This window comes from Dermochelys coriacea, chromosome 11 (assembly GCF_009764565.3).
Source record: "Dermochelys coriacea isolate rDerCor1 chromosome 11, rDerCor1.pri.v4, whole genome shotgun sequence".
Classification (NCBI taxonomy): Eukaryota; Metazoa; Chordata; order Testudines; family Dermochelyidae; genus Dermochelys; species Dermochelys coriacea.
The window spans coordinates 15,420,093-15,442,759 of record NC_050078.2 but is presented as its reverse complement, the minus strand read 5'-3'; the positions used below and the strand labels follow the sequence as shown (position 1 = coordinate 15,442,759).

At 40.7% G+C, this 22,667-nt stretch overlaps 1 pseudogene; it reads left to right on the top strand.

Moving 5' to 3' along the window:
- Positions 1-15,537: 15,537 nt before the first annotated feature.
- Positions 15,538-17,171, top strand: LOC119863486 (annotated as a pseudogene).
- The last annotated feature ends 5,496 nt before the right edge of the window (positions 17,172-22,667 follow it).

Sequence of the window (22,667 nt, the reverse complement as noted above, 5' to 3'; positions counted from 1 at the left end):
CCTTGGGCAAATGGAAAGCAGATAACCAAAAGTCCCTTCTCAACAATTCAAGATGCCATTGCTCTTGCTCCTGTATTTGCAGGATCTAAAACAAGAACATCCCTGCAGGCTGCTATCAGTTGCCTCAGTGTGAATGGATTTAAATTGGTCTCAGGTTCAGAGGGAGTTTGTCTATGAAGTCTGCTGCACTGGCCTAATGAATATAATGGTACTTGGTGCAGCATCATTCAGTAATTTAAGATCCTGACTTGTAGGGAAGCAGAGTAGAAGATATTTGGGGTGGGTGAGATACAGGACTTGTTGGTTATTTCTTTTGGTATGGACTTTAAGTGTGGATTTCTCATTAGCAGCAGTATTGACCAGAGTCTATGGAGATATAGGATTTGAGTTCCTCTACACTCCTCCAGGTGGCACTTGATATTTATGATCCCTGTGTATGGAGGGTGCTGAGATGAAGTTGATCTTACCTATGGAACCCTTGAGGATTCAAGTATCCAACTCATTAATGAATAGGACCACCCTATGTTGTGCATACAGTTGGGCCAATTCAAAAAAGCATTTCCAGCATTTTCACTATCCTCAAACTTTTGAAAAGCCTTAAAGTAGTCTATATTTGTAGATACTGAGGACATCATGGCTGCCTCTGGCAAAAGGATTGTTTTGGGAGAAGAGGTTCCTTCTGATATACCACCTTCTCCTGTTAGCTGTTGCTCAATTTCCAAGTTTGCCTGCTTTGGGGAAAAGATAAGTTCTTGAAGATCTTTGTGGGGATCCACTCCTGGATCTTGAGAGGAGGAAACCGATAGTCTAGCTACTGTAGCCTCAGGGGACAATATGGCCAGGCTTAGTAACAATAAAGGTAAGACATGGCGGACCAGGCTGCTGGTGGGGGAAAGAAAGCTGAGGAGAACCTCTGGAGGGGATATGAGAAATTTTGCCAACTACTGCCTGTGAGTGGGGATGCTAGAGATGGTTCTTTGCTTGAGACAGCTCAAGAATTTGAAGGCAATTCCTCCAGCAGAGACATGACTTGTCTGGGCATATGGAATTTCCTGATCTTTAACAGAAGGATAAAAAGGGAGATCACTAAAACTCTGGATTCATGCTTTAACATAGAAGAAAGAAGAGACTCATCCAACAGAAGTGACTAGCTCTGGGGTTACGGTAATCTCCTTCTGAGAGGTAGAAGAGAGCCATTTTGGTGCCAGCTGAGAAAAGACTGGTGTTTTTGGTGCCAAATGCAAAGATGTTGAGGCATTTAGTCCCAAGAGTTTGGGTGATGAGTTGGGGAGAGTTGACAACTGTGCCATGGGCATCAGTGCCATCTGGGATGGTGCATATGTCAATGTGGCTGCCAGTGCCAAGGGTTGAGAGATGTGGGCACCATACTATGTTACAGCCCCAGCTGACTTGGCACCACTTTAGCCTCCTTCAGAGACCATTACTCAGGCTTTTTTTGGAGTAGCACTAGGGACAGCAACTAGTTCTAAGTCAAATTGGGTGGGGTTCTCCTGTAGTTAGTAGGGGTACCTAACCGTTCCAGTGGGACACTAAAATGGGAACCCAATTCTTAAGTCAATAGGAAGAATCCGGGGTGACTCCTCTCTGTAGCACTGATTGTGCACCCAGACTCCTAGGGTTGAGCTGTCCTGCCCTTTTACAAGTTCTAAGTCCAAGGTAGGTTTTGTGGGATGTCTACAATCTAGACTTTCCTTTTGAGAGCACATCTTGAAAGTCTGGAAATATCACTTACAGGGAATAGGCCTTAAAAACAGTATAGACACTTGTCATGTTCATCCTTGAGGAGCAGAGCTACACAATGGGCACAATTTGAGGCCTGGAGGAAAAGGCTGTGACATGAGAACAGCCCAACTAATAGGTACCTAACAAGAGTGTAATGCTGCCTTTGTTTGTGCCAATGGGCTATATATTTACAGAAAACCATCCTGAACTAAGCTTGAGACATAGGTCGGATTCTGTTCTGTCTGACAAAGGGCAGTCAGAGAACTGAGGAGGAGAGTCAGTCAGTCATTCTATCCCTTATGCCCTCAGGAGGGAAAGCATGAAGGCATGTAGGGTGCATGTGTGACCTTTAGTGGACAGGGCTAGAGAAAGTTTTCTGGATTCCTGAGCAGAGGGTGCAAGTGAACCATCAGTGGGATCCACATGTACACAGACTCAAAGAAATCCCTAATAGTCCATTAGACTCCAGGAATTTCAGAGGAATCCCTTTTTTAAAACAGTGGGACCTTATCACTCTTAATACTCAGGAGAATATATTCCCCATCTCTTACTTACAGGAGAAAGTTTGGCCACAATTGTAACACATTCATTTATCATCTCCATCAGGGAAATAATTCAAAAACATTCATCTACCTAATCAGACAAAAGAAGCCTACACACTAAAAATATATAACGCACACTTGATTAACATGTATGCACAGCAGGTACTGATGCATTGCTTAGACCAAAATACAGACTAACATGGCTGCTACTCTGAAACCTGTCAGTATAAAGATGGAGCTCACTGAAACAGCTGGGCTGAAGAGAGGAGTGCAGTGTTCACCACTCGCCAGCTGCTGCGGGCGATTTCTCAGTGCTATGAAAGCCTATCAAAGGGGCTAGGGACTGCTGACTGGGCCATTGCGTGACTTTCTGCTACCAGTGTTATTTATCAAAACAAGTGTTTTAATGCGCTTCCTGACACCTAGAGCACAGGACTGTTCAGCTAGAGCCGCTGTTGTGTTCCAACTCAATTCCATCCATTTCAGGGATAACACAGCCTTGTGATATTGCTAAGCAACACAGAATTGTTTATGCTATTCTTCCCCCCCCCATTATCTTACCTTCATTCTTTTACTCTCATGACAAAACTTTGATCCCAGTGCTTCAGAGACCAGTCAGACTGGAATTTCAGAAAGTCAGCAAGTGACTATAGCAGTTTGAATTATTTCACTTTTCTCCAAGTTCATATGTCACTTCTTTGAAGTGTCCAGTAGCAGCCCCATACCACTGTTTCTGAAGACAGAATATCACCTAAACCTTTTGAAAAATTGGCAGTCTATATTTGGTGGATTGTGAAGCGATGCATTACTCAGATCAGAAGTGATAACAGGGGCCTAGGTAATAGCGGATGGATCCAACAGCCTTGTGTGTGGTGGCGGCCTCAGTTTGCGTTTTGTCCCCCCCAAAAACAAAAACAAAAAAAAAAAATCAGGTTGATTTCATAAAGTCACAATTCAGTGAAAAGATTCTGTGAACAATAAAATTTTGACTAACCGTGTTTCAAGTTCATGATTGAAGCCCAGTAGTGACCATTAGAAAGATGACAACATTTGCCTAATTACCACAATCTATTTTAAGAAACCAGAAAGAAGTTTCATTGGGTGCTGTCACCTGGCAAAGGCTGAGCACTGTCAATTGGTAGGATTGGGGGAATTTACACAGCATGCCTGCTTCATGCCAGGGCCCCAATTCTGAGTTTATGAAAACTACATTAGGTTAGAATTAAACAAAAATAACCCACCCTTCAGCTCTGCAGATCTATAAGCCTACAGAGCTCCCATGAGGAAGAGGTTCCCAGTAGGGAACATGCTATAAAGGTGGAATTCCCACTTTTGTATATGCAGGGTTTATTCTGCTCAAATGGGGTCCATAACAATTGTACTCTGCACATATTCTCTCCCCCCAAGAACTTAAACCTGTCTTTACCATCTAACACATCCTTAGGAGAAGTATCATCCCCATTTCACAGATGTACTGAGGTCATAGAACAAATCCGGACAGAACTGGGAACAAAACCCAAGTCTGACTCCCAGCCCTGCATTATAACCACTAGACCATGTTCCTTCACCCATGCATAGTCCTCTCTTGAAACATTGTCACCACTGAGACCCTTAGACATGCTTTAATCTTGTGTCTCCCTTCAGTAGCATCCCACCTGGTTGGCCAGATTGTGAATCCCCTCCTCATGCTCATGAGGAGAGCTGGGTGAATAATCCCTCCTCTCAAATCAGGCAGAGAAGATTTGAATCCACATCACCCAAGCAAATTCCTTAATCAGCAGACTATCAAAGTTGTTTTCTTTCATTCTTGACCCAGTGAATGTTTATTTCTACAAAGTGGAACAACTTCAGCTGGAAAAAAAACTAAGGACAACCCGCTCCAGAATAGCTTATAGCCTTGTGGTGAGGGCTCTCACCTGGATTTGGAGAAATCAGAATCTGTTCCACCTTGGTGAGTCAAACCCGGGTCTCCCATATCCCAGAGATGTGCCCTAACAGTTAGGATAAAGGAGGTCAGGGAGAGATGTGCCATACATTTGTTTGATAGCCCTGAAATAGTCTTCCCCCCTCTTCCCCACACATGAAAAATATCACCCAGCTCTAGGTGCTAGTAGTTACTCACTTGAATAATCTCATTGAGTCAGTGACCAGGAGTTATTTTTGTAATACTTTCATCAGTTTTCCCTTTAACAAGCTTCTTGTGTCAAGTCCACAACGTCCTAATCTGGCCCTTATTTGCCTGCATTTTAAGTTGTCCTCCATTACAAACGTGCCAGTATTCCCTTTATTTTTAGCAGCATGCCTGTTACTTCAATACTCTTATGTATATAGCATCTTTCCTCCTTTGACCTCCTCCATGAAATTCCAGGCATTTAACAATCATAAATATCAATAAAGTGGGAGACAGAGCTCTATCAAAGATACACTCCCATAGCTCCAAAAGCAGAGTTACTTCTGCAATATTAGTATAAAGGCAACACTTACTCTTCTTCAGATTTCTGAACTGTAATGTAGTCAAGTTGTGTAACAAGGGACTACTGTATTACTTTGTTATACAACTGTTTCATTAGGAAGAGTCAAAGAACACTGCAGCTACTGATACTGCTATACTAATTAGTCTCTCTATTGAACAAAAAGATGCACAAAGTGTTACCTAAGGGCAAAATTCCACCTAGAGTTGTCGTGAATGTTTTCCATCAGATACAAGGAATAGAAATTTCAGAGCTTGTAGAATAATTAGGCAAGAGTCCATATCTCCAAATCCTCCAATTCCTATGGGAATGCTTGTGTGTGTTTTTATTGTTAGTGAACTCAAACAAGCAATTTGTCCCTTAAAGACATTTACAAGCAAATATCATGGTTGTATCCATTTAGTTTTAGCAAGATGATAAGTGCATATGTAACTTATTAGGTGTTGTGTCCTCCTTTCTATTTAAGGTGTTGATGTGGCCCTCATTACTATATGTGCATTTATCCTTCGAATACCCCTGTAAAGTGCTATTATCCCCATTTTAAGTGTGGGGAGTGAGCTACAGAGAGGGTTGGGCACAGATCCTCAGAAGTGCTTAAATACCATGGTAATTAAGCTCCTAAATACCTTTAAGATCTTGGCCTGAACTGACATGCCCAGGCTCATACAGGAAGTGTGGAAGAGCAGGGAATAAAATCTTGGTTTCCCCTGAGTCACAACCCCTTAACCCCTGGGCCATCCATCCTCCCTTTGTGCCCGGTCCAGATATAAAGCTGCCACAGACAACTACGGATGTAGTCTTAGCTTAGTCTTTGATAATCACAATGATAGTTACAGCTACACAGATGGGTCTGATGGCTCTGGCACATTTCCAATGGAGGCCACTGAGTACAACAAAGTCTGAGCATCCCTTGCTTAGAATTTGGTTAAGACTGTTCCTGCAAGCCTGGGACTGGCAGCTAGCTGAGTCAGGAGTAGTTGATATGATAGGAAAAATGTGTTGCTTCTATGGACTCGTTACAATTTCTTTTAATAGTATCCATGTTACAGCACAACTAAGATGGTATCCGGATATCTGTAAAGTGATCAAGTACAGCTAATAAATGTACAAGTAATTGTGATTTTAAAAAAGTTTCAAGTGTAATGAAGAGGAACCTCTTCCAAAACTCAAAGTGCTTGCTCAGTACCTCTGAGAATTAGGCCATATATGTTTAGTTTTTTGTGTTCAAGCACAACTGAGGCTAGAGTTCAGAGAAGCTAACTCAAACACATGACAATGCTCCTGATTATTCTCTTATTTCCCTCATCACCAGTCTACAGTATTGCTAAGAAAAAAATGAAATTGTTCATAGGATTGTAACATTTAATTAGCTTTGCAAAACACTGAGCAGCACATCAGATAATGAAATCCTGACTAAAGCACAGATGTGCTAACACATTTCAAACTATTTTTAGTTATTTCAGAGAGAAATTACACGCTACATCCGCAAGACACATTTGTCACCAAGAACAAAAAAGGAAACAAATATAAATATTTTCTGATGTCAAACAGAACATATGTAGCTGCAGGGAAACTGTTGTACAGTCAGTATTTTGATTCAGTTAAAACAACCAGTTAGATTGGAACTGGCTACATTGGCAAAATTCCGAAAGACAAAAAAAAATGGGCCAAATTTCAATGTCAAGATAGTGTATAACAAAACAGGTAGTATGGGCATAGACCAAGATCAGCTGTAACACTGAAGAGTAGTTTGTTTGATGGGGAGAAGTGGGAACCAGTGAAGGGATGCAAAAAAAAAAAAGGGGGGGGAGACATGGTCAATGTTGCGAACCAAACAAGTGAACTTATTAATTTTCCAGTTTAAAAAAAATTTTATATTGATAGCTCTTAAATTCATTTCCTCTCAAAAATGTAAGGGCCAAAGTCAATGGAAGTCTCAGGTTTGGAACAAGACCTTTTACGAATGAACCTGCCACACCAGGAGTTACTCAAAATATGCTGCCCTTCTAAAGGGCTAAACCTAGAGCAAATTGCAAGTGATCTGCTTTGTAGATTTGGGGTACAGTTATCAGACATGTCAGAGTGACTTAGGCACCTAAGTCCCATTGAAAGTGAGTGGCAAGCTCCCAAGAGAATCAGGAACTTGGGAAATTGTGTCCCCTTAGCCTTTAGGGCTGCATTTGTGCATTTCTCACTACTTCAGCTGCGATGCTGCACTGCCATTCTCTAATATCCCAAGAGCTATTACAGGGAAGAGGCATTCAAACAGACCTGTCAGTCAAAACTTTTTAAAAAGGAAAGGTACTGCACTCTACAGCAATTCTTTAACATACAGAAGCCAACAATAGTGATATTGCAGTGACTAGAGCAGTATCTCTTTAAGGGCCAAAATAAGAGGCATACAACATTGGCTCAGAGAGCCCCATGGGAGTGGGATGCTCAACAGGAAATGCTCAGTTCAAAGCCTATTGAAGTAAAGGATTCAGAAGGAAATTGTCACTGCTTTCTACAGACAGTTTTCCAAGACACTACTGCAGTGATTGGGGCATTCACCAGTTTCCCATAGGATACTCGATAGCTATGTTAACATGCAACAACAACTTCAATATTTTTGTTTCATTAACAGCCAGATACCAGTTAGGGCATTAAAAAAATTCACCTCTGAGCTTTTCATGAGGCTAAATGGGTGCAAACTTGAGCAAAATGGAATATAATTTTTTAACCTGGCACAAATTAAAAGATAAAATTTGCATCTTAGTTGGGTTCCTGCTTTTGTTCTGTTCTCCCTTTTGTCCTTCTGCCCCCACTATGTTGAATTTTCTTTTCTGCTAGTGAACCAGGGAAGTTTGATAAGCTTAAAAATGCCAGTGTCTGATGTTTCGGGGTGGGGGGTTGGCGCACACCTGCCCACTTACTAAGAAGACATTTCAGTTTGATCTTTTTCCTGCAAGATATTTTGTTGGGCCACAAAATGCCTTGATACACACAACTGCTGTTAAACTACAACATGCATCTATGCAAACAGTATTAACTGCTTTACAAGTTGCCGTCAGCTGGTTGAAGAACCTGGACAAATTGGTGTGGCTTATTCCATGCTTAGATCCTTAGTAGCAACTGGAAAGGTGCCAGAAGAATAAACTACACAACAGATGTTAATTGGGTTTTAGATCACACAGAAGGACTCCATATTGTAGATGACTTTAAATATTCCAGTCACTCAAAAGTACAAGACTATGTTTCCCTGTTGCACCTTAATATTCACTCTGGCAACACATAAGGTATTTTGAAAAGAGAGCTAGGAGTTTGTTTAAAGATAAACCTGGGTGAAATTCAACAAGACCTCAGTAAACAGGCTTTGTGCAGAGAAATAAGTCAAGGGTTGAATGCAACAGAATCCACCCCAAACCCTAAGGGCAAAGGACAGCCCCATACTGTAGGTCTACATTACAGTAAACGCATCTGCAACTGGTTCAGCCATAGGTGTTTTTATTACAGTGTAGACACCCTCAGATAATCCTCAGCTTCAAGGGACTAGAAAAGAGATCTTGTGTCCTGTCTCATCCATTCATAGGAATTAGTTTTCACTAGATTTGTGTAATCCTGGATCCCCCGATTGGTCTCCAAACTCTGCCCCAGTCTGCTGTGTGGCATGGACCTGGGCCCCAGGTCCCTCACATGTAAAGCCATTCTGTATGTCTGCTTTGCAAGTGACTATATCTTGTGTATTAGAGGAAAATCTTTTACTTGACCAACTTCTGTTGGAGGTCCTGAAGAGCTGTGTGTAACTCAAAAGCTTGTCTCACCAAACAGAAGTTGGCCCAATAAAAGATGTCACCTCACTCTCCTCGTCTCCGAGGAGGAACACATCTACAGCCAGGGAACATACCTTGCATAGCAGTTTTGCTTTCTTGGGGGCTTTCCCCAGTCCCAAAATTCCTGGAAAACATTCAGCAGCTTCAAAGCCAAAACATTTAGAGTAGGGGTAGAGATGGACCCACCTATCCAACCCATGAGTTTGTCTACTTGAAATCTGAATCCAGATTCTCCCCACCCCAAAGAGACATAAGGGGCAAACTAAGATTCCCAGATCTTAGCCACTGAATCTCGGTATGTTCTAACTTTGCATCCATATTTCATGGCTTGAGATCAACTCAGCTCTCCAATGTTTTTTCTTTGGAAGATTTGGAATGAAACAGCAAGACCTCTGTGCTTGTATATTTCATATTCTTCTCACTCACCCTGTGAGAATCTTGTCTTTCAAATACAAGCTCTTTGGAGCAGGGAACATTTTGCTCTATGCCTAGTACAATGAGTCCCTGATCTCAGTTCAGGCCTCTAGGCACCACTGAAACACAAAAACCCCTAAACCTTGTCCTAGACAGTGGATTAGCATATCAGTTGGGGTTCCTCCCAACCCCCATTAAAGCTTGGAAATACCTTAGCTAAAACAAATGTTTGAGAGTTTGACTTAGACCTTCACTCTGCCTTGTTTGTCACGTCAGAAACATTAACCTGAAAGAGTAAAGGCTTCCAGTGAGATTTGCTTAAATGAGAAAAAGGTAAAGTAAAGTCCAGGACCGATTAAACTAAAATTTAATTAGCTTTAGGAAAATGCATCCATATTTATAGATTTTATCTAAACAAAAACCTCCTTTCACTTAAAAGCATGCAACTGTTACTGTCCAGGTGCTTATTAGGTTCTGTGTATTAGTCAGTCAATAAACAAAAGGGCCATTAAAAATTAATGGGAGTTTTGCCTAAAGAAAGATTTTAGAATTTGGTCCCCAAATTGATACAGTTTCCAAATGTTTAGTGTTTCCTTCAAAGCTAATGTCTGTAGAGAGACCTGGGGTTACTATTCAATTCAGGTAAAAGCAGCAAGAAAAATACCTAATCCCCTCATTTAAGGTTATCTACAGCATTGGCAGAGTTTGAGAAGTAAAGCACCTGCTGGACTGCATCTCAGATGGCTGCATTAAATTGAGGTCTAAACATCTTAAGACAGATCTTTCTAATTAGCTAGCAGACTAGCTTGGCTCTTACAAAGAAACCTGCCTAGTGTGTTTCACAGGCCAGCCAAGCTCACTTACATTACCTCAGTAACTCTTCAGTGCACCACAGATTACTGGGTATACCTGACTGATGGATAAAAAGCTCAGATGCCTTCCCAGAAACCCAGATGAATTAGAGGAATTAATAAAACCTAGCTGAGATCAAGGTGATTTGGAACCACCAGCTTCACAGTAACCAACCATGGTTTCCCCATACAGATAATGCTCGCCATTTCACCTTCTGCACTAACAATGGGAACTTCCTCCAATAATGGAAGAAATTCACCCCTGTGCAACAAGCCAGTGCAATAGCTTTTATCATTTCTGGCCTACACTCTGAACAGGAGTTAATTTCAGCCTATATGAATAGGATGGCCTGTCTCCTGACAATCTCAGAGGGCTTTTATAGGTTATTTAACTACTGTATGTGTTCACGTGAATCTCCTTGATTTAGTTCTTTGTACATCAATAGCAACCTTAAATTTCATCTAGGGTTAGAGATGCAGTTCTCAAGGGTGAATGCAGATTTGAGTGCACTGCACATCATATTAGCCATTATTTTAATTTCATTGGCTCACAGGGTGCTTGGTGCGAGGCATGTGACAAACAGGAGAAACATTCGAAGAAAGCCAGCCAGCACTGAAAATGCTGAAATACTGAAAAGGCAAAAGAGGCTCAGATGCAAACCCAGAACTCTACTGGTGCTTTTGAGATTTTTAAACCAAAAGAAAGGGAGACTGGGGAAAAGATGAGGATTTTTGTTTAAATCCTGTTTCTCTGCACATGAAGGTGGTAGGGCAAGTCAGCTAGAAGGGCCCAGACATGCCAGAAGAGTGATAGTTAGACAAGCTCAGTAGATGTTCCTGAAGATGTATAGTAGAAGGTTTAGCCTCTGGCAAGACCTAAAGATTGCCAGAGTTTCATTCAGAGGAATATGGGGGTGGGGCAGGAATAGTATTGTAAAGTAGCCTATGTGAGTAGGTTGTACTGTTACAACATGTATTAAGAAATTTTCCATCCTATTAGAAAAGGATGTACCTCAAAGATTTACGAATAGCAAAGTGTAGCCAGTGTATCATGAGGGAATGCTAGAACTTTCCCTAGCTCTTACCCCAGACACGTTAGACAATTGCAGCATAACTAAGGGTCTGTGTACACTGCAGCTAGGAGCATGTCTCACAGCCTGGGTAGACAGACTTATGCTAGATTACTAAAAATAGAGGTATGAACATTGCAGTATTGTGACAGCACAGCTAGTGACCCAAGTGCCACAACATCCAAACTGCTACTTTTAGCATGCTAGCTCAAGTGGAACTGGCATGAGTCTACCTGGGCTGGGAGGCATTGTACCTACAGTGTACACAAACTCAAAAAGGTACAGAGGAGTCAGTCTTCAAAAAGAAAAGCAGAGATCACCCGATTCCTGATTTCTTTTTTAAATTAACGTGATGCCTCTTAGCCATCAAACCAAACTTGACACATTATAAATGATTGCTCTGAGACAAAATAGACATGGCAAACATCCTGGTCAGGAGACTGTATTTCAACTGAAATTAATGACCCTGCTCTTCAAGGGTCAAAGTTTGTTAACCTACAAGTGATAAAATAAAATGGTAAATCCTAAGTTATCCATCACTGCCAGAAGGATATACAGCAACCTCAGCAGCCTTCCATGCTAATGTTCTCCCAGAAGAGTTCTTCTGGTAGATTGTTACTGTGTACTTAAAGGTTTCAGAGTAGCAGCCGTGTTAGTCTGTATTCGCAAAAAGAAAAGGAGTACTTGTGGCACCTTAGAGATTAACAAATTTATTAGAGCATAAGCTTTCGTGAGCTACAGCTTAAATCTAAAGGAGAAAGGCAAATCAAGAGCCAATGCAGGAAGCAGAAGCCAGACAAATTCAAATGAGAGATAAGACTTAGTTGTAATAGGAAAAGGTAATTTAATCAATGAAAGACCATCAAAAGTGGTAGATTCTCCACCTCTTGGTGGCTTCAGATCAAGACTGGAAGCCTCTGTCTGGATGACACACGTTAGTCCAACAAGTTTATTGGGTTCAATAGTGGCAACTAGATAGAATTCTATGACTAGCATTATACAGAATGTCAGAGTAAGTGATCTAATTGTCCCCTCTGGCATGAAAAAAAAAAATCTATAACAGCAACCACTTCAGCAACTTTTTGGTGCCATAAGCATCTTTAAAACAAACCACTCACACACCACAATCTTCTGCATAGAGAAAGGCAAGACAGTTTGTCCCTGAAAAGCTGAACAGAATTTTTCTACCTACCTTTGACACAACTAGCTAGTTCCCTTAGACATGTGATTGCTGCCCTACAGAGAATTACAGCAAAAGACAATGTTCACTAAAGTGGATCAATTTTTTTAACCCAACCCTAATCAAAACAATGTTTTTAAAAAAAAAAAACAACGTGTTCTGCTTTTAAAAAAATTTAAATAAAAGCTGAAAAGTTATTGAACTCAAAACTTGAAGCTAAACATTTCTATAACTATTTTGGAATGTTTTCAATAGTGACTTGGAAAGAATCATGGAAGTTTTTCAAGACAAATGCATCCATTTAAAAATAAAATTTCCTTTTCCCCCAAACCCACTGTAGTGTTCTCTCCACCATTAACCACCACTTTACAGAACTTTGAAAATTCCCTCCCACCTCAAAGACACTGATTTCCCCTTCTATACAAGAATCTCCACAAGAAAAACTTGAATTTCACAGATATTTATTTTATGTAACTAATGCACAACAGCATAGTCAGTCAAAATCAGGGCTGGCTCCAGGCACCAGCGTTCCAAGCAGGTACTTGGGGCAGGAGTTAGAAAGGGGTGGCAGTGTTTCTGCGATGGTGGCAATTTGGCAACAGCCCCTTTGCTGTCCACAGTGGCAGTTTTTCCCCCCTACCACTTGGGGTGGCAAAAACTGTAGAGCTGGCCAGGGTCAGAATAAACCCAATACCATGGAATTTATATAACCAGTCAGCACAGATTTTGAACCTCAGATACTCACTGAATGCTGAACGTATTCAGCATATAATTGACAAACTTTGAGACTATCATGCTTCCAGACAAACAGAAAGAGGGGATGGTTGTTGACTAAGTGATTATGAATTATTTTCCCAGCCCAACAAAAAAACACCTTTCTACTGTAAGGGCATGCCACATGCTGACTCTGTAGATAAGCCAGGTAAATCTACAGTGCTCCAGCCTACTTTGTACCAACTTGCTGAGTGGACCTTGCTACCACATACAAACAGTATGTCAAAGTGCACTATAGACCAGTCAGTTCACACGTATCCTGCCACTATGAACTATGCATGGCCAGTCAAGAGGTGACTGTATAGTGCTCTAGTCTGTCACATCAAGATGCTGTGTGGACTAATCCAGCCTGCACTTTCTCTCTGGTAACTCCAGGGAGTACAGAGTAATAAGAGGGGAAAGCAGAACCTTTAATAATTAACTTTGGTCCTAGAAGCCCTTGCTTTACCACCTGCTTTCAGAGTCCCTTTGTAACTCACCTGAATTTCCTTCAATGTGGCAGTCACCTCTCTGCAGGGAACTAGTACAAGGCCTATATATCACCATTTAAAATTCACTTAATCCCTCAAAATAGGGCTCAGTTGGGGTTTACATAACATGAAAAACCATTCCTCAGCTTACATTGTGGTGCCTCCTCAAGTGTGTGTTCGAGCTGTCTGGTATGAACATTCTGAAAATATTAAAAACTTCTGAGCTGAAATATTTTTAGCCTGGATTTTAAGAATAAGTGATCCCATAACAAGCTGATCTTGACATTCCTACCTTTAACTCTTTTGTAGGCATAAAAAGTTCCAAATTGGAACACGTAAAAAGTGCCATTTTTAAAATCACATTTGCACAAGTCAAAAATAGCAGAGCCTACTTTATTCCTACTTTGTTAAAATAATCAATTTTGGAGCCTACTGTGGGAAATTTAAAAGGAGTTTGCTTGACGAAGTTCCAAGAAGGGTAACCGGAACTAAGCCTTAACTATAGCACTCACTACCAACAAACTAGAATACTACTATATGCATGAGTTCTAATAATTGCATCCAGTAGTAGGACCAAGGTCTCTGAACTTCTTGGCAGTTCAACATTCAGAATGGTCATGATTATGCTGGTGAATGTTTAATAAAACTGTACATTCTGCTTCCACAATGAGCTATATAATGGCTGCATGCATTATTCATAGTACACAAGACCATAATAGTTCCTGAGCTTGGGTACCGTGGATTCAAAATACAAAATAAGTTGGTGTTCCTGATGTTTAATTTACTTCCATTTAAGTTAATGGGACTTTTTTTGCAGATAAGGAAAGGAAATGTACCCTAGTAAAATACATATGAAAAGTAGTTAATATACTTCAAGTATCCTTAGTAATCTGAAAAAAATCAAATGTTATGGTCCCTTTCTAATGCAAAATAGTATATTTAAAAAAAAAAAACTTAAGATGTGAAAAGTGTCATTACATAAACTTACCAGTTGATAGTTTAGAGTGCAGCACAAGTGTGTGTAGGAAACAAATACGTTTGCTGTTGTCCCATAATTTCAAACTTGTAAATAAAACTGTGGCAATATTTGAGATCCAAGAGAACAAGAACTAGCTTGAAATACACAACCTTCCTGTTGAAATTAGCCTCTGTTCAGAAAGAAAGTGTTGACAGACCCTTAAACTATGACAGTGCTATAATACCAACCAAATGTCATGTTTACCCATCACCCATTCAAAAGTTCACATCTCGACCAACAGAATGCATGATAATTCTCTTCTTAATAGCTTTTCTGTTTTCTATACAGAGTTTTGCAATAAAGAAGCCTCTTAAACAAGCATTTGCATTCAACTGGAAGTTAATCTTTGCCTAACATAGTTTGACATAAATATGAGAACAGTCCCATTGATTTAAGTGCATTGCTGGATCAAGGTATTCAACAAGGAAGGGTTTACACCATTATGAGAGGCACTGATGAGTCCTCATCTGGACTTGTGTGCAATTCTGGTCTAGGTTTAAGAAAGATTAATGCAAACTGGAACAGGTAGAGAGAAGGACAGCTGGGATGAGCAGAGGAATGGAAAGCTTTCCTTATGAAAAGGAGACAGAGCTTGGCTTGTTTAGCCTAACCAAAAGGCAGAGACCTGGGTGGGTTTCCACCTTCCTCTGCAGCATAGGTCACTTGCTGGTTTAAACTAGCATAAATGGATGGATTCCCTGTAACTTGAAGTTTTTTAGATCATGATTTGAGGACTTCAGTAACTCAGAATTAGGTTTCAGAGTAGCAGCCGTGTTAGTCTGCATTTGCAAAAAGAAAAGGAGTACTTGTGGCACCTTAGAGACTAACAAATTTATTTGAGCATAAGCTTTCATGAGCTACGTTTTTAGTGTTGTGTTTTGACAGGTGTTCTGATTTATAAATCATACCCATAAATTATGTCTAAAACTGCTTTGGGATCTGACAGAGACTAAGCGAAGAAATATTACACAAAAGACCTTGATGCATCCGATAAAGTGAGCTGTAGCTCACAAAAGCCCATGCTCAAATAAATTTGTTAGTCTCTAAGGTGCCACAAGTCCTCCTTTTCTTTTTTCAGAATTAGGTATTTCTTTACAGGAGTGGGTGGGTGAGGTTGTGGCCTGCAATGTGCAGGAGGTCAGACTAGATGATCATGATGATTTCTTCTGACCTTAAAGTCTAATATTGTGTCATGGAGGATAAGCAGTTTTTAACTAGGTAAGGGAATTTTCAGGACAATTACTAGATATTAAAAGATATGCTGCTTTCCTATAACTAGGAGATTTCAATAAGTGTGGCTTTTAGAAAAAAAGCTTGTACTGCATGATGGGCCAATAAAAATGAAGACTATTGGAAAACAAGCATCAAAGGCCATCTTTAAAAGCCTCTGCAAACAAACAAGCCTGAAATTGCATTGTTCTATATGTGGTTTGTCCCTCTTTACACTTCTAAAAATTTACGTTTTTAGTGTTGTGTTTTGACAGGTGTTCTGATTTATAAATCATACCCATAAATTATGTCTAAAACTGCTTTGGGATCTGACAGAGACTAAGCGAAGAAATATTACACAAAAGACCTTGATGCATCCGATAAAGTGAGCTGTAGCTCACAAAAGCCCATGCTCAAATAAATTTGTTAGTCTCTAAGGTGCCACAAGTCCTCCTTTTCTTTTTTCAGAATTAGGTATTTCTTTACAGGAGTGGGTGGGTGAGGTTGTGGCCTGCAATGTGCAGGAGGTCAGACTAGATGATCATGATGATTTCTTCTGACCTTAAAGTCTAATATTGTGTCATGGAGGATAAGCAGTTTTTAACTAGGTAAGGGAATTTTCAGGACAATTACTAGATATTAAAAGATATGCTGCTTTCCTATAACTAGGAGATTTCAATAAGTGTGGCTTTTAGAAAAAAAGCTTGTACTGCATGATGGGCCAATAAAAATGAAGACTATTGGAAAACAAGCATCAAAGGCCATCTTTAAAAGCCTCTGCAAACAAACAAGCCTGAAATTGCATTGTTCTATATGTGGTTTGTCCCTCTTTACACTTCTAAAAATTTACGTTTTTAGTGTTGTGTTTTGACAGGTGTTCTGATTTATAAATCATACCCATAAATTATGTCTAAAACTGCTTTGGGGTCTGACAGAGAATAAGTGATGAAATATTACACAGTAGACCTTGACTGTCCTTGAAGGATATTCAGAAACAGAAAGGAAAATAACTGCCCTGCATCAAAGGAATCAGAAATCTACTTCTTTCTGGTATCTTCCCTGAAGGATGAGGTTCTGAAGACCATGCCTGTCCAGAAACAGACTCGTGCTGGTCAATGTACCGGGTTCAAGGCTTTTGTAGCTAGTGATGACTACAACGGTTATGTCAGCCTTGGTATAAAATGCTCCAAGGAAGTCGCCACTGCTATTCGTGGGGCAATCTTGGCTAAACTACCCGTTGTACCAGTATGACGAGGCTACTGGTGTAACAAGATTGCAAGGTACAGTATGAGGCTTGCCAAGGTTACTGGTTGTTGTGAGTCTGTTCTGGTGCATCTGATCCCAGCACCCCATGGTACAGGAATTGTATCTGCCCCTGTTCCAAAGAAACTGATGATGGCTGGAATTAATGGACTTCAGCTAGGGGTTGTACTGCATTGGGCAACTTTGCTAAAGCCACCTTTAATGCAATCTCCAGGACCTACAGTTATCTGACCCCTGACCTCTGGAAGGAGACTATTCACCAAGTCTCCTTATCAGGAATCTACTGATCATCTGGCTAAGACCCACACCAGAGTCTCAGTGCAGAGAACCCAGGCAGCTGCTGTGGCAACTTAAATGTTTTTGTACAAAATACAGTGATAAGTGGGGGGAAAAAATGGAGAGAAAGAAGTCTGCCCTGATGTGACTGAGGATTTAGTGCTATACATCCAGCTGAGGCCATCATTAATTCTCACATCACAAATTCTGTATTTACAAACTATTTTACATTCCACCTCTTAAAGGTGGACTTGTCTATGCCATTATTATTTCCATTAAGCATGGTTTGTAGCTTGAATCTCCTGATTGAGCACAATTCAGTCGTTATGTCCATTAGATATTGAGTTTAAAAAAGTGATTCCTCCATGTTACAATAACTGGAATACATCTTCTCTCATTCTTTGAATTACCTTATTTCAGGTTATTCAGTGTTTCAATGCTGCATGCAATTTTTGGAGTACAGCAGTGGCATTTCCCCCACCAACCCACACCCAGACCAAATCCAATTAATCTTCTCATTATGACTGCACTGCAATGCTGAGTGCAATACATATTTGTGGTGCCACTTATTTAATCTGGGTTAGAGTTAAAAAGTTTGATCATTGATTTAAAACATAAAAGTGAATGAATCAATAAAATTGGTCAATAGAGACTTGTAATAGAAGAACAAAAGTTTCATTTACTACATTCAGTTAAAACTCAAGCACTTCAAACCTGATTTGCAAATGATCCCTGTTCAGCAAAGCACCTAAGCATATGCCTTAAAATATCTTAAGTACTTTGAATACTAATGGATTTAAGCATGTGCTTATCTGTTTTGCTGCATCAGGGCTATCATCCCGATTTCCTTACTATGGCAACACTCCTTTGACTCTAAAGATTTCAGCAGCTGGACTCCAATAAGGAATTACCCAAATGTAGATGTCAGGATCAGATACTAGTTTTCAATGTAGGATTTTTGCTACAGAACAAAAACCAATAGCCAGATCTTCAGCCAGTGTAAACGGACTTCAGTAGAGCTAAGCTGGTAGGTAAGAGTAGAAGGTCTGGCCCAACATATTTAACCTCAGTGTCTTAGAATAACATTGCTTAGACACATGATACACTTTAATATGGACTTTAAAAAGTCTAAATATTTTCAGTTTTTTACATTAGTTTTACTGTAAATTCAGTACCTTCCCACCCTCTACTCTTTAGGATGGAAGAAGTTAAGTGTCCATACTGCTCAGAATAATGGTCCACCTAGTCCAGTATCCTATACTCAGACAGTGGCCATTACCAGATGCTTCACAGGGAATGAACAGACCAGAGTAATGGTCATCCAATCCCAGTTTCTAGTTGTCAGAGGTTTAAGGACACCCAGACCATGTGGTAACGTGACCATCTTGACTAATAACCGCTGATGGACCTATTCTCTGTGATCTAACCTAATTCTTCCTTTAGCCAAGTTATACTTTTGGCCTTCACAACATCCCCTGGGAACAAGTTCCACAGGTTGACTGCATTGGTGAAATGATACTTCCTTCTCTTTGTTTTAAGCCTATTGGTTTCCATTGAGTGACCTCTGGTTGATGTTAAGGAGTAAACCACCAAAAACTACCACTTCCTTATTCACCTTCTCCACACCATTCATGACTATTTTGACCTTTATCAAGTACCCCACTTAGTTGTCTCTTTTCCAAGCTCGACAGTCCCAGCTTTTTTAATCTCTCCTCATATTGCAGCTATTCTATACTCCTAATAATTTTTTCTTGCCCTTCTCTGTACCTTTTCCAAGGCTAATACATCTTTGAGATGGGGCAACCAGAATGGTACACAGTATGCAAGGTATGGTCATACCCTGGATGTACACAGTGACATATGATTGTGTTGTGTCATCTATCCCTTTCCCAATGGTTCCTAACATTAGGTTTTTTTTGACTGCTGCTGCACACTGAGCAGATTTTTCAAAGAACTATCCATGACCCCAAGATCTTTTCTGAATTATAACAGGTAATTTAGACCCCCATTATTGTCTGTATAGTTGGTATTTTTTCCAATGTGCATTACTTTTCACTTAACATTGAAATTCATTTATTTTGTTGCCCCATCACCCACTTGTGTCAGATCCCTTTGCAGCTGGCTTGGGGCATATCTTGAATAGTTTTTTATTGTCTGCAAACTTTGCCATCTCACTATTTATTCCTTTTTCTAGGGAGTTTACGTTGAACAGCACTTAACTCTGTGAACACTGATCATTTATTCCTACCCTTTTGGTCTCAACTAGTTACTGATCCCAGAAAGGATCTTCCCTCTTATCCCATGACTCTGCTTTGCTTTAGAGCATTTGGCGAGGGACTTTGTCAAAGACTTTGATAACTTAGGTACACTATATCAGCATGCTTGTTGAAACCCTCAGACAATTTTAGTGAGGCACGATTCCCATTTACAAAAATGTATGTTGACTCTTCCAACATATTGTCAGGTTTCAGAGTAGCAGCCGTGTTAGTCTGTATTGGCAAAAAGAAAAGGAGTACTTGTGGCACCTTAGAGACTAACATTTATTAGAGCATAAGCTTTCGTGAGCTACAGCTCACTTCATCGGATGCATTTGGTGGAAAATACAGTGGGGAGATTTAGACACACAATAATGGGTTTTATCATAAACACTGTAAGGAGAGTGATCGCTTAAGATGAGCCATCACCAGCAGCAAGGGGCGGGGGGGGGGGGGGGGGAAGAAAACCTTTCATAGTGACAAGCAAGGTAGGCGATTTCCAGCAGTTAACAAGAACATCTGAGGAACAGTGTGTGGGGGGGTGGGGGGTGAAACAACATGAGGAAATAGGCTTGTGGAGAGACTGGGAATGGATGAGTCATTACACAAAGTAAAACTAAGTTAATTGTATCCAGTTTGCAAATTAATTCCAATTCAGCAGTCTCTCATTGGAGTCTGTTTCTGAAGTGTTCTCTGACTGGTTTTTGAAAGTTATAATTCTTGATGTCTGATTTGTGTCCATTTATTCTTTTACATAGAGAATCTTCACTCTCTTCGGTCACTCAATTACACACCTGAGGGTGGCTATCCTTCAACAAAAAAAAAAAAAAAAAATTCAGAAACAGACTCCAAGGAGAGACTGCTGAATCGGAATTAATTTGCAAACTGGATACAATTAACTTAGGCTTGAATAGAGACTGGGAATGGATGAGTCATTACACAAAGTAAAACTATTTCCCCATGTTATTACTCCCTCCCCCCCCCACTCCACACTGTTCTTCAGATGTTCTTGTTAACTGCTGGAAATGGCCTACCTTGCTTGTCACTATGAAAGGTTTTCTTCCTCCCCACCCCCCGCCCCTTGCTGCTGGCTCATCTTAAGCGATCACTCTTTTTACAGTGTGCATGATAAAACCCATTGTTTTGTGTGTGTGTGTGTGTGTGTGTGTGTGTGTGTGTGTGTGTGTGTGTGTGTGTGTGTGTGTGTGTGTGTGTGTATTATATATACACATATAAATCTCCCCACTGTATTTTCCACCAAATGCATCCAATGAAGTGAGCTGTAGCTCACGAAAGCTTATGCTCAAATAAATTTGTTAGTCTCTAAGGTGCCACAAGTACTCCTTTTCTTTTAGCTTCTTTGCTCTAGTCTTCCATGAGTATTCCTTTAACATGTCAGTCATTCAAGGTTCCCCACTGATTGTCAGGCTTCTTGCTTCTGACATACTTTAAAAAAAAAAAAGTTAATTTGACATGCTGCTGCCAAAAGGCACAAGACTTTGTTTTAGTCTGCTTAATTATACTTTTACAACACTTGACTCGCCAGAATTTATGTTCTTCCTATTTTCCTTAGTAGGATTTGATATCTAATTTTTAGAGTATGTGGTTGTGTCTCTAGCCTCCTCTTGTACTCTGCTGTGTAGCCAGAGTGGCTTTTTTTGGTCCTCTTACTATTTATTTGGGGGTATGCATTTAGTTTGAACCTGTATTATGGTGTTTTAAAAAGTTTCCATACAGCTTGCAGGCATGTCAAGGATGTTTGATTTTAATTACATTATGGTCACTATTACTGACTAGTTCAACTTCATTCACCTCTTGGACCAGACCCAAAGCTCCACTTATGACTAAATCAAGAATTGCTTCTCCCCTTATGGGCTCCAGGACAAGCTGATCCAAGCAGCAGTCATTAATGGTGTCTAGAAATTCTCTGTATGCCATCTTGATGTAAGCTGTACCCAGTCATTATGGGGGAATATTTGAAATCCCCCCTTATTTTGGAGTGTTCTGCTTTTGGAGCCTCATATGTCCCTGAGCATTTCAAAAATCACCATACTGCTATATTATAGAACTCCTATCCCTAGATATTTTAATGGTGCTGCCTGATTCATTTAAGAGTTTTTACTCCATTTGATTTTATGCTTTCACATGTAGTGCCCCTCCCCCTGCCACTAGCACCAGTCTTATATCACCATATCCCACTGAATATCTTCATTCTACTAAGTTTTGGTGATGCCTGTTTTAGCACAATGCTCTCACACTCACTCATCTTACTACTCAGACTTCCAGCTTTGGATACAAGCACTTCTAAAGTGTGTTGATATTTAGTTGTCTGCCTTCATGTGACAATTGAAGGAGACTCTTGTTTGACTGTTTCTACCTGGTGTTTTGTCAGCTCTTCTCCCCTCTTCACTAGGAGAGAGAGTATCCATTTTAATATACTCTCCCCTAAGATTTGTCTGTCCAAACCACATGCTACTCTGCACTTGTCAGCTTTCCCCTTAACCTTCATTTAAAAGCATGTCTATGACCCTTGTAAGTTTACATGCCAGCAATCTGGTACTGTTTTGGTTTAGTTAGAGCCTACCCTTCCCCTGTTTAAATTCCTCCCTTCCCCAAAAGGTTCCCCAGTTCCTAATAAGCTTAAATGACATCCTCTCAACACCATTGTCTCTTCCACACCTTAAGATGCTACAGTTCTGCCTGCACAACTGACCCTGCACATGGAACTGGAAGCATTTCAGAGAACGCTACCATGGACTTCAATCTCTTTCCTAGCAGACTAAATTGGCCCTGCAAAACCTCTTCCTTCTCTTTCCCAAGGTCATTGGTACCTACGGTGGCAGGTCAGCCACTGGCCAATTGGGAGGCCCCTGGAAAAATGGACACTCCCTGTGCCCAACCCACCCATCTAGTGCTCCTGCTGGGGGAGTGGGGCTGGGGCACAGGGGCTTGCCCAGACCCTGCTCTCCAGCGGGAGCACCAGGCAAAGGGACAGGGGTAGCCCACATGCCCCAACCCTGCTCCGCAGCATCAGTAAGAGGGGTGGAGAGGACTGCAGGCAGAAGAGATGCCCCCCCACTTGCTCTGGCCCAGGCCCCCAGAAACCCCTAATCCACCTCTGGGTACCTACATGCATCATAGCCACTGGCTCCTCCCAAACACTTCACATATGTTTGTGTCAAGAGGTCTGCAAACATCAGGTAAATTCACCATGCAGTTCTCTTATCAGAGCCAACTGTCTGTCTCTTCCTAATATCTGGGGTTTCCTCCCCAGGAGGGGTATCCTCAATGCAAAAGGATATTACATCTGAAAGGAGGG